Consider the following 13,521-nt stretch of genomic DNA (forward strand, 5'->3'; position numbering starts at 1 on the left):
GCGATACGAGTAACTGCTATACCTCTCATCAGGAGGAGCCGATTCCCGGGATGGCATTATCGAGTTATATTTCTGCGTCACACCTCTTTAGCTAATGGCATGAAAATGCACAGGATATGCGTGATATTTCACGTATTACGAATTACTTAATGATACTTAGGAACTCGCCAGTCACTGCAAGTAAACTTTGGAGAAATACGTGAAAAAAAAATGTATTGATATAAATGGTTTACTAGGTCAAGCAAATATATATATATATTATATGTGTGTGTAAAAAGGGCGGGAATTTTATAGCAAATTAACTGAACGATTAGATTCGGTTAGAGAATCACTGTTGAACGGACGTTCACGGATTTCACAAGGACTCAGAATAAAGAAACATAATTCATGTTTCATTCCTCTTTGGTGAAGCTTCGACCTCTCTCTTTGCTTCCGTTTTCCCAGGCACATATAACCTTCCATCATTCGAGGTTAAGTAACACTCATTTTCCTTTCCCATTTTCAAGAAGTTATTTCAATTTCCCACTTTTTATTTCTCGTGTTTTGCGCTGCCTTCCTGAACTGACGTATTTATTTCCTGGTCCTTTATCGCATTTCGTAATCAAAGGAATGTCTTAAGTTTATATATTCTTAAATAAAACTTGAGGCGGAGAATCGAGTATGTTCTCGAAAGTTCTGGATCGTATATATATTTCTAATATATTTGTACGGTTACAACACGGTGGATTTCTTCATCTTTATAATAAATAATAATAATAATTTTTGCTTTCTATGTCAGTCATCCTATTCGACTGGGAGGTATTTATAGGCTGGGGTTCCGGGTAGCATCCTGCCATCACTTTTCTCACTATGTTCTCTATCTCTAATAGCACGCTCTTCTGCATGAGTCCTGGAGCTACTTTAGCATCTAGTTTTTCCAGGTTGCTTCTCAGGGACCTTGGGATCGTGCTTAGTGTTCCTGTGATTGTGGGTACAATTTCCATTGGCATGTCCTATATCTTCTATTTCTATTTTCAGGTCTTGATACTGTAATAATAATATGGTACAATTTTCCGTGTCGAAAATGATGACAATGGTTGAAGGTCCACAATAATATCACATGTGAGTATAAGAATGGATAACAAAAGCTTTCGAATCTTGTACTAGGTTCATCTTGACTGAAGATGAACCTAGTACAAGGTTCGAAAGTTTTTGTTATCCATTCTTATACTCACATGCGATATTATTGTGGACCTGCAACCACAACAATAATTATTATTATTATAATTATCATATTATCCAGATGAACCCTGTTCATATGGAACGTGCCCATAAGGGAGACAGACTTCAAATCCGAGTTCCCATAGAATCTGGTGTTCATTTGGAAGAAGTTGCTGAAAATAATGGGAAAACAGAAAAAGTAGAGATCAGTTATTGAAAAAAAAGATAAATTAAAACATTAATAAATCAATAAATAAAAGTATAATTAAACAGCTGAGAGTACAAGTAATTCTTTTAGATAACTTTGGCATGTGTCATCGAACGGTGAATGCCGTACCATTATATATTTATCATTATGGTTGATTGGCTCCCAAATTAGCATGATGTGATATCGCAAACACAATTCGCCGATGGAATGAATTACCGAATTCATTTGTTTAAATTAAGGTTTTAGTGTTTTTATCTCGAAGGCACCTGTCCTCGTTCTAGTTATATTGTTTCATATACAGAGGGTGTAATCAGACCTGCGCAAGGCTAGTGTTGATTCAATGGGAAATTATTAACGCAGCTGCGCATGTAATTGAAGATACTCCAGAATTATATATATATATATATATATATATATATATATATATATATATATATATATATATATATAGTTTGTGTAATTTTGAAACTGAATATTTTTATCTTATCACAATGGTCGAATATGCAAAGCAACAAAGATAGTAGGTCAAATTGACGAACTAAATTTAGCTGATAACATATATTCAATATATATATATATATATATATATATATATATATATATATATATATATATGTGTGTGGTGTGTGTGTGTGTGTGTGTGTGTGTGTGTGTGTGTGTGTGTGTAGAGTACTTCGTCAAACTAACGGTAATATGCTTACTGTCAGGTCTGGAGTAATTACACTTGAAGAAATAAATTACAATTACTTTCAAAAAATGTAAATTATAACCATATCTGGTAATAGCAGTTACATTACAATAACTTAACGACCAATTCAATGACAATTACAGTTGCAATGACACAGGATTTTGGTGCAAGAGTAAATGTTAATCTTTGGCACAGGAAACACTGTATTGAGGTGAGCAAATCGAGCTAATGGGGTTTCATAATTTATTTCCAGAAGTGTAAGTGACAAAGGAGCAGAGGTTATATTAAAACAGTATTTATTAGCACCAGCACATTTAAGTCTTATAAGCAACCCATCACTCCTAATGGAGCCCGACCCATAGCACTTCAATCTTATAATTACAATTGAATTGCAAATTACATTATTTTGTAATCAAATGAATTACAATTACATATAATTTATTTTCAATTGCTATTACGATTATAATTACACGAAATTTTGTAATCAATAACGTTTCAATTAAATTACAATTGCTCCAACTGCTTACTGTGTGTGTAACTGCTGACATAGATATCAGTAAACTGATACGTATAAATACAGATTGTAGCGTAATCAAACATCACATATGGTATTTCTGATTAATTTCAAATGTAAAATAAAACATATGCGTCATTCGGTAACCAGACTTCATGTATATTTAATTTTATAGCATAACTTGGTTTTATCGTCAGTTTCCAAGTCTCTGACAAAATTCGAGCGTAATCGGCTAATGGAAGTCCCCATGAAGACTCATATACTGCAACTTCACGGAAGGATTTGCTTACTTGATATATTATGACAGCTGATCTCCAGTTCTGTTTAAATGTCTCTTATTGAATAAGTTCTTTGGTATTTTTTTTTTATCCCAGAGCAAAGGAAATGATCACCGTATTAGTAACAGAGATTATTTTGCTTTGAGACAAATAACTTGCATATCCGCTACGTAAATAGTTTTAGTGAGGTTTCGTGAATCGTCGATAGATAGTGTTAGGCTAATGATAAGTCTTTTTGTATATTAAAATGCCCATATAATCCTGCTGCATGTGAACCTGTTGCAATTGTGTTTACATAGTTATTGGCATGGCTTCTTTAGATAGAGTTATATAACTTTATTTTTCTTTTTCAACTTCCCTCACCTGTTATCGGTATGCCTCGTATTGCGTATTGTCTAATACAGTGATTGTATTTTATATGTTGTATTTTTAGCTTATATATATATATATATATATATATATATATATATATATATATATATATATATATATATATGCTTAAAAATCACAGTAGATACACGTGACTTCATTAATAAGCGAATACCACAGGAACATGATAGGCAGAAATCCAAGCGCTTTCGTCTTTACCAAGACAGTGTCATAGTCAAGACGAAAGCACTTGGATTTCTGCCTATCATTTTCCTGTGGTATTCGTTAATATATATATATATATATATATATATATATATATATATATATATATATATTATATTATATACAATACCAATTCCTGGGACTGTGGAACAACCTCCCAGAGTAAGTCGTGCAATTGAAACTTCAGAAGTTCAAGAGAAAATGCAATGCATTGCCACCCTAATACTATTCTTCTTGCATTTTAATACATTTTATCTATTTATTAATTTATTGGATCTCTTCTTTCTGCATTTCACTTTACTTCCTCTTCATTCTTCCTAATGAACACCAAATTCTTAAGAATCTTGAATTTCAAGCCGTTGGCCCACGTGGGGTTGTTCCACAAGAATAGGTTTCATCTACTGAATAATAAAAACAATGATTTAATTATGGCTGCCGTAAGCAACCTTGCTTTGCGTTATCGAGGATAATTACATTTCATTTGTTTAACGTCACTGTTATTATTTTAGAGTTATCGGCTCAGATAGTACTAGTTTTAATCTTAAGGAGGAAAATTTACAGCCCAGCCTTTATCTGGAAGATAACGAAAAGAGTTTATTCATTTTCACAATATTTGTTGTTGATTTTATGGTTGAAATATTATTCATCAAGGAAATTTTCTTTTTAATATTTCAGGTTTCAGCGATTCATACCACTTATACAGATATTCCTAACTGACATATACTAAGTTGCAACTATGCTATGTTTCTTCCTTTCTTTTCGTGTTTTCTTTGTCTTACATATGACCATAATAATAATAATAATAATAATAATAATAATAATAATAATAATAATAATACCTTGCACTCGAGTATTAAAAAAAAACATCGTGATTAAAAGCAGCTCAAGGAAGCATGATATGATATCGTTTGAAACTCGAGACCTTGCATCGGAGAAGAAGAAGAAGAAAGAAAAAAAAAAAGCCTGTTGCACGTCGTCTTTTGTGCGTGCGCGTGTGTGTTTGGATTTCATTTGACAATATCAAACAGATATTCGTTCGATACGCTGCTAGGGCACGATTGCCTAACAAAACTCAAGGTCTAAGATCTTTAGATTTTGAGTTAACCAAAGCGACGTTCAATATGGCCGGTACTTGACGTGGTGACCACGTATGAACGTCAGGCATTGCTAGGTGCCTTGACTTTGAGAGTTTTGTTTGAACGGCAATGAGAAGCCAAATGAGGAACGGGAGAGCAACTGGTTAAATAAACAGATTACTATAGAGTTAAATAAACCAGCGATAGAGCGTCTGTCAGAGGAAAAAATAAAAAATTGAGCAATAAAACAAAAGAAATTGAGACTATAATTCCTATTCATAACTATTTGCATTGGAGACATCATTGCCAATTGCAGAGCTTTCAACGTAGGCCGGTAGCTTTACCATGAACTGCTTCCATGAATTTTAGCTGTCATAGTAATGCAATAATGATACAATTGCTCTAATATTTATGAATTTTTGCAAATAGATACGCTAAAATCACTTATCTCCAAGGTTTTGCGTAAGTTTTGTTCCGAGGTTTGGCGGGTAAATACAGACCAGTTGGCAACAGTGATTGGAGAGTATGAGAAATTAGGAAAGGAAATGTGATTCGTCACTTTTTTATGAATGAATGCCAAAATGCAACAGAGATCAGAGAAGAGTGAAGAAATGTCAGGCAGAGAAGTGCAGTAGAATAGGCTACGTGATAAATAAGGCAGTGAAGCTAAGTTCTGGAAAGCAGGTAAGGTTAATGAGACGCCTAAGAATCGGGTAGAGAGAACATTAAACCTGAAGAGAAGATGAATTTCCATCTGAAACGGTACCTATAACTGGAAAGTAAAGAATGAAAAAATAAAGCTGAAAGGGAAATTAAATCCATATAGCGAGCCAGATCTATAGACTCATATGTAACCATGCAAATCACACACACACACACATATATATATACATATATTTTTTTCAGACTTACACCAGGATCGAACCCTGGTCTTTCTACTGGCAGCGGTATCGTCTTTCAATTGAAGACCTGTGTTCGATCCTGTGTGAGTCAGAAATTTATTTCTGTTCCACACGTGATTGTGTGTTGATTATCTCTCTCTCTCTCTCTCTCTCTCTTTTGCTTTTCATTTTTTCCTTCATGGCAAAAACCTTTATTTATACATAGCATCACGTTTTATATACTTCGTGATCAAGTTATTCATATATATATATATATATATATGTGTGTGTGTGAATATTTACACATCACACCGTGATTCATATAAATCAGTTCGAGCTACAAATGTCCTTTAATATCATATTCGCTCTACCTCGGATTGATATATTTTCATATATGTACGATGGGGGAATTTTTTAGTTGATAATAATTTCGTACCCCCATGGGATCGAACCACCGTCCAGTAGGACGGGGAACGAAATCAGATCGGACAAGTGACACTACCGAAACGGCTATCAAGAGAGCTTAGGTTTAGGTATATCGATTCTGACCATTTCAAATCAACGTCGATCTCGTTGTATTTGTAATTAGAATCGATATGGAACCCCCTCCACCATGGTAGCCGATTCGAGCGTTTGAACCCACGCAGCCTTATTATGAATATTTATCACATCACCGTGATTCATATAAATCATTCGAGCTACAAATGTCCTTTAATATCATATTCGCTCTACCTCGGAATTGATATATTTTTCATATATGTACCGAGGGGGAATTTTTTAGTTGATAATAATTTCGTACCCCCATGGGATCGAACCAACCGTCCAGTAGGACGGGGAACGAAATCATGATCGGACAGTGACACTACCGAACGGCTATCAAGAGAGGCTAAAGGTTTATATCGATTCTGACCATTTCAAATCAAACCGTCGATCTCGTTGTATTTGTAATTAGAATCGATATGGAACCCCTCCACCATGGTAGCCCCCCCCCGATTCGAGCGTTTGACCCACGCAGCCTATTATGAATATTTATCACATCACCGTGATTCATATAAATCATTCGAGCTACAAATGTCCTTTAATATCATAATTCGCTCTACCTCTGAATTTGATATATTTTCATATATGTACCGAGGGGAATTTTTTAGTTGATATAATTTCGTACCCCCATGGATCGACCACCGTCCATAGGACGGGGAACGAAATCAGGATCGGACAGTGAACACTACCGAAAGACGGCTATCAAGAGAGGCTAAAGGTTTTTATACCTCGAGTTTCGACCATTCTTTCAAATCACGTCGATCTCTCCGTTGTATTTGTATTAGAATCGATATGGAATAATTTCCCCCTCCCCCCATGGTAGCCGATTCGGAGCGTTTTTGACACGAAACGGAGCCCTTAAATTTATGAATATTTATTTTCAAACACGTCACCAGTGATTCATATAAATCATTCGAGCTACAACTGTCCTTTAATATCATATCGCTCTACCTCGGATTGGAATGATATATTTTCATATATGTATCCGAGGGGGAGGGGGAATTTTTTTAGTGATATAATTATTTCCGTACCCCCATGGGATCGAACCACCGTCCATAGGACGGGAACGAAATCATGATCGGACAGTGACACTACCGAAACGGCTATCAAGAGAGGCTAAGTTTATATCGATTCTGACCATTTCAATCAACGTCGATCTCGTTGTATTTTGTAATTAGAATCGATATGAACCCCCCCTCCACCATGGTAGCCGATTCGAGCGTTTGAACCCACGCAGCCTATTATGAAATATTTTATCACATCACCGTGATTCATAAATCATTCGAGCTACAAAAATGTCCTTTAATATCATATTCGCTCTAACCTCGAATTGATATATTTTCATATAGTACCGAGGGGAATTTTTTAGTTGATAATAATTTCGTACCCCCTATGGGATCGAACCACCGTCCAGTAGGACGGGACGAAATCAGGATCGGACAGGTGACACTACCGAAACGGCGGTATCAAGAGAGGCTAAAGGTTTATATCGATTCTGACCATTTCAATCACGTCGATCTCGTTGTATTTGTAATTAGAATCGATATGAACCCCCTCCACCATGGTAGCCGATCGAGCGTTTGACCCACGCAGCCTTATTATGAATATTTACACATCACCGTGATTCATATAAATCCATTCGAGCTACAAATTGTCCTTTAATATCATATTTCGCTCTACCTCGATTGATATATTTTCATATAGTACCGAGGGGGTGGAATTTTTTAGTTGATAATAATTTCGTACCCCCATGGGATCGAACCGCCGTCCAGTAGGAACGGGGAACGAAATCAGATCGGACAGTGACACTACCGAAACGGCTATCAAGAGAGGCTAAAGGTTTATATCGATTCTGACATTTTCAAATCAACGTCGATCTCGTTTTGTATTTTTAATCTAAAGAATCGATATGGAACCCCCTCCACCATGGTAGCCGATTCGAGCGTTTGACCCACGCAGCCTTATTATGATATTTATCACATCACCGTGATTCATATAATCATTCGAGCTACAAAATGTCCTTTAATATCATATTCGCTCTACCTCGGAATTGTATATTTTCATATATGTACCGAGGGGGAATTTTTTAGTTTGATAATAATTTCGTACCCCATGGGATCGAACCACCGTCCCGAGTAGGACGGGGAAGCGAAATCAGGATCGGACAGTGACACTACCGAAACGGCTATCAAGAGAGGCTAAAGGTTTATATCATTCTGACCATTTCAAATCAACGTCGATCTCGTTGTATTTGTATTAGAATCGGTGGAACCCCCTCCACCATGGCAGCCGATTTCGAGCGTTTGACCCTCGCAGCCCTTATTATAATATTTATCACATCACCGTGATTCATATAAATCTTCGACTACAAATGTCCTTTATATATTTCGCTCTACCTCGGAATTGATAATTTTTCCCCATATTGTCCGAGGGGGAATTTTTTAGTTGATAATAATTTTTCGTACCCCCATGGATCGAACCACCTCCAGTAGGACGGGGGACGAAATCAGGATCACAGTGACACTACCGAAACGGCTACAAGAGAGGCTAAAGGTTTTGTATCGTTCTGACCATTTCAAATCACGTCCGATCTCGTTGGTATTTGTAATTAGAACGCTATGGAACCCCCCCACCATGTACCCATTCGAGCGTTTGACCCACGCAGCCTTATTATAATATTTAATAACATAACCTATTCATATAAATCATTTCGAGCTACAAATGTCCTTTAATATCATATTCGCTCTACCTCGGAATTGATATATTTTCATATATGTACCGAGGGGGAATTTTTTAGTTGATAATAATTTCGTACCCCCATGGGATCGAACCACCGTCCAGTAGGACGGGGAACGAAATCAATTCCGAGGTATAGCGAATAGATCTTAAAGGAACTTTGTATCTCGAATGGATTTTAATATGGAATCACGTTTGATGTGATAAATATTCATTAATAAGGCTTGCGTGGGTCAAACGCTCGAATCGCTTACCATGGTGGGGGGGGTTCCATATCGATGCTATTACAAATACAACGGAGATCGGACGTTGATTTGAAATGGTCAAAGAATCGATTATAAACGCTTTAGCCTCTCTTGAATAGGCCGTTTCGGTAGTGTCACTGTCCGGATGCCTGAAATTTCCCCGTTCCCCGCTAACTGGACGGTGGTTCGATCCCATGGGGGGGACCGAAATTATTATCAACTAAACAATTCCCCCTCGGTACATATATGGAACATAGGGGGATTCAATTCCGAGTAGAGCAATATGATTATTAAAGGACACTTGTACTTCGAATGATTTTATGAATCAACGGTGAATGTGATAAATATTCCAATAATAAGGCCGTCGTGGGTCTAACTCTCGGAAAAATCGTCTACCATGGTTGGAGGGGTTTCCATATCGTTCTAAATTACAAATCAGGCGAGATCGACGTGAATCTTGAAATGATCAATAATCGATTTCTAAACCTTTAGCCTTCTCTTGATACCGTTTCCGTTTAGTGTCACTGTCCCTCCTGATTCGTTCCCCGTCCTACTGGACGGTGGTTGCCGATCCCATGGGTGTACGAAAATTATTATCACTAAAAATGCCCCCTCGGTACTATAGGAAATGTATATCAATTCGAGGTGAGGCGAAATGATATTAAAGGACATTTTGTAGCTCGAATGATTTATATGTTCACGGTTGATGTGATAAATATTCATAATAATGCCTGCGTGGGTTCCAACGCTCGAAATCGGCTACCATGGTGGAGGGGTTCCATATCGATTCTAATTACAAATACAACGAGATCGACGTTGATTTGAAATGGTCAGAATCGTAAAACCTTTTAGCCTCTTCTTGAATATCCGTTTCGGTGTGTCCTTTCCGTCCTGATTTCGTTCCCCTCCGCCCTTCCCTCTCTCTCCTACCTGGAACGTGGTTCGAATCCCATGGGGGTACGAAATTATTATTTGTCAACTAAAAAATTTCCCCCTCGGTACATATATGAAAATATATCAATTCCGATGGTAGAGCGAATATGATATTAAAGGACATTTGTAGCTCGAATGATTTATATGAATCACGGTGATGTGATAAATATTCAATAATAAGGCTTGCGTGGGTCAAAACGCTCGAATCGGCTACCATGGGTGAGGGGGTTCCATATCGATTCTAATTACAAAATACAACGAGGATCGAACGTTGATTTGAAAATGGTCAGAATCGATTATGAAACCTTTAGCCATCTCTTTGATAGGCCGTTTCGGTAGGTGTCACTTGTCCGATCCCTGATTTCGTTCCCCGTCCTACTGGACGGTGGTTCGATCCCAATGGGGGTACGAAAATTATTATCAACTAAAAAACATTCCCCCACTCGGTACATATATGAAAAATAATATCAACTTCCGAGGTAGAGCTGAATATGATATTAAAGGACATTTGTAGCCTCGAATGATGTTATATTGAATCACGGTTGATGTGATGATAAATATTCATAAATAAGGCTGGCGTGGGTCAAACGCCTCGAATCGGCTACCCATGGTGGAGGGGGTTCCCATATCGATTCTAATTACAAAATACAACGAGATCGACGTTGATTTCGAAATGGTCAGAATCGAATTAATAAACCTTTAGCCTCTCTTTGATAGCCGTTTCGGTAGATTGTCCACTGTCCGATCCTGATTTCGTTCCCCGTGCCTACTGGACGGTTGGATTCGATCCCATGGGGGTACGAAATTATTATCAACTAAAAAAATTTCCCCCTCGGTTACCATATATGAAAATATATCAATTCCGAGGTAGAGTCGAAGATGACATGATATTAAAGGACATTTGTAGCTCGAATGATTTATATGAATCACGGTGATGTGGATAAAATATTCATAAAATAAGGCTGCGTGGGTCAAACGCCTCGAATCGGCTACCATGGTGGAGGGGGTTCCATGTACGATTCTAATTACAAAATACAACGAGATCGACTGGTTGATTTTGAAATGGATCAGAATCGATATAAAACCTTTAGGCCTCGATGGTCTTGATAAGACCCGTTTCGGTAGTGTCACTGTCCGATCCTGATTTCGTTCCCCTGTCCCATAACTGGACGGTGGTTCGCTCCATGGGGGTACGGAAAACTTATTATCAACTAAAAAATTCCCCCTCGCGTTATAATATATGAAAAATATTATCAATTCCGATGGTAGAGCGAATATGATATTTAAAGGACATTTTGTAGCTCGAATGATTTCTATATGAATCACGGTTGATGTGATAAATATTCATAATAAGCTGGCGTGGGAGTCAAAACGTCGTCGAATATTCGGTACCATGGTGGGGGGGGAGGGGAGTTCCATTTATCGATTTCTAATTACAAAATACAACGAGATCGACGTTGATTTGAAATGGTCCAGAATCGATAATAAAACCTTTAGCCTCTCTTGAATAGTCCGTTTCGGTAGTGTCACTGTCCGATCCTGATTTTCGTTTCCCCGTCCTACTGGACGGTGGTTGGTTCGATCCCATGGGGGTACGGGGTAAACGAAATTATTATCAAACTAAAAAATTCCCCCTCCGGTAACATAATATGAAAATATATCAATTCCCGAGGTAGAGCGGAATATGTGAGTTAAAAGGACATTTGGTTGTAGGCTTCGAATGCATTTTATATGAATCACGGTGATGTGACATAAAAATATTCATAATAAGGCTGCGTGGGGTCAAACGCTCGAATCGGGCTACCATGGGTGGAGGGGGTTCCATATCGATTCTAATTACAAATACAACTAGATCGAACGTGATTTTGAAATGGGTCAGAAATCCCCCTATATTAAAACCTTTAGCCTCATCTTGCTAGCCGTTTTTTCGGTCGGTGTCACTGTCCGATCCTGATTTCGTTCCCCGTTCCTACTGGTACGGTGGTTCGATCCCATGGGGGTACGAACAAATTATTATCAAACTAAAAAATTCCCCCTCGGGTAACATATATGAAAATATTATCAATTCCGATGGTAAGAGCTGAATATGATATTAAAGGACATTTTTGTAGCTCGAATTGTTTATTTATGAATCACGGTGATGTGATAAATATTCATAATAAGGCCTGCGTTGGGGCAGTCAAACGCTTCGAATCGGCTACCATGGGTGGAGGGGGGTTCCATATCGATTGCCTAATTAAATTTACCAAATACAACGGAGATTCGAAACGGTTGAAGTTTGCAAATGGTCAGAATTCGATAAAATAAACCTTTAGCCTCTCTTGATAGCCGTTTCGGAAGTAGTGTCCCACTGTCCGGATCCATGATTTCGTTCCCCCAGTCCTAACTGGAACGGGGGTTGGTTTCGATCCCATGGGGGGTAACGAAATTATTATCAACTAAAAAAATTTCCCCCACCCTCGGTTATCATCTATGAAAATATAATATCTCAATTCCGATGGTAGAAGGCGAAATATGCATATTTAAAAGGACATTTGTCTAGCTTCGAATGATTTATATGGAATCACTGGTGATGTGATAAATTTCATTCAATAATAAGGCTGCGTGGGTCAAACGCTCGAATCGGCTACCATGGTGGAGGGGTTCCATATCGAATTTTCTAAGATTACAATACAACGAATACGACGTTGAGTTTGAAATGGTCCAGAATCGATATAAAACCGTTATGCCTCTCTTGATAGCCGGTTTCGGTAGTGTCCACTGGTCGATCCTGATTTATCGTTCCCCGTCCTAACTGGACGGTGGTTCGATTCCCATGGGGGTAACGAAAATTATTATCAAACTAAAAAATTCCCCCTCGGTAACATATACTGAAAATATATCAACTTACCGAGGGTAGATGCGGAATATTGATTATTAAAGGACATTTGTAGCTCGAATGATATGTGTGTGTGTGTGTGTGTGTGTGTATATATTGTGACGAAGTGCCAAGTATCTGGTTACTACACTTACCATTCATTAATTGATGCCTCACAAAAACCAAATACCTGAACCCTCATCAGGGCCCTTTCACACTATGTCGTACGTAAATGCGACACGATGTCGGACCTACATGCGACTAGCAGTCGACTATTATCTCTATAATGCACCTTTTCACACTATGTCGGTCCGGCATCGCATTACAGCCGACAGGCCCCACTGGCCATGTCCGGTGCTGCACCCAGACGCGATTGCAGTTGGCCATTGCCTTCAATACGTGTCTTCACACTATGCGATTTTTTCCTGCATATACGTGCGACAGCAGTAGACTACCACTGCTTCTGGTGATAGGGTGCATTGGGTATTGAAAACATTTGAGGGATATAAAAAGTGTTATTCCCGTTGCTGAATAACTACTGGTTCCATGCAACGTAAAAACCCATATATAATAATAATAACAATAGTGTCATTCGTAAATAAGAAAGAACTACAGGTATGGATAGCTTAAGTATAAACTACTGAGAAATGATTTACTAAATGATTTGCTGTTTTTTTTTTTATTAAGGTTACATGTACGTTTTGATACTGAAATTATTAGAAGGTTATCGGCAGATTTTTTATATAAAAGAGGACTGAAAGCTTTTGATTT

The sequence above is a fragment of the Macrobrachium nipponense genome, chromosome 43 (genome assembly GCF_015104395.2).
Source record: "Macrobrachium nipponense isolate FS-2020 chromosome 43, ASM1510439v2, whole genome shotgun sequence".
Classification (NCBI taxonomy): domain Eukaryota; kingdom Metazoa; phylum Arthropoda; class Malacostraca; order Decapoda; family Palaemonidae; genus Macrobrachium; species Macrobrachium nipponense.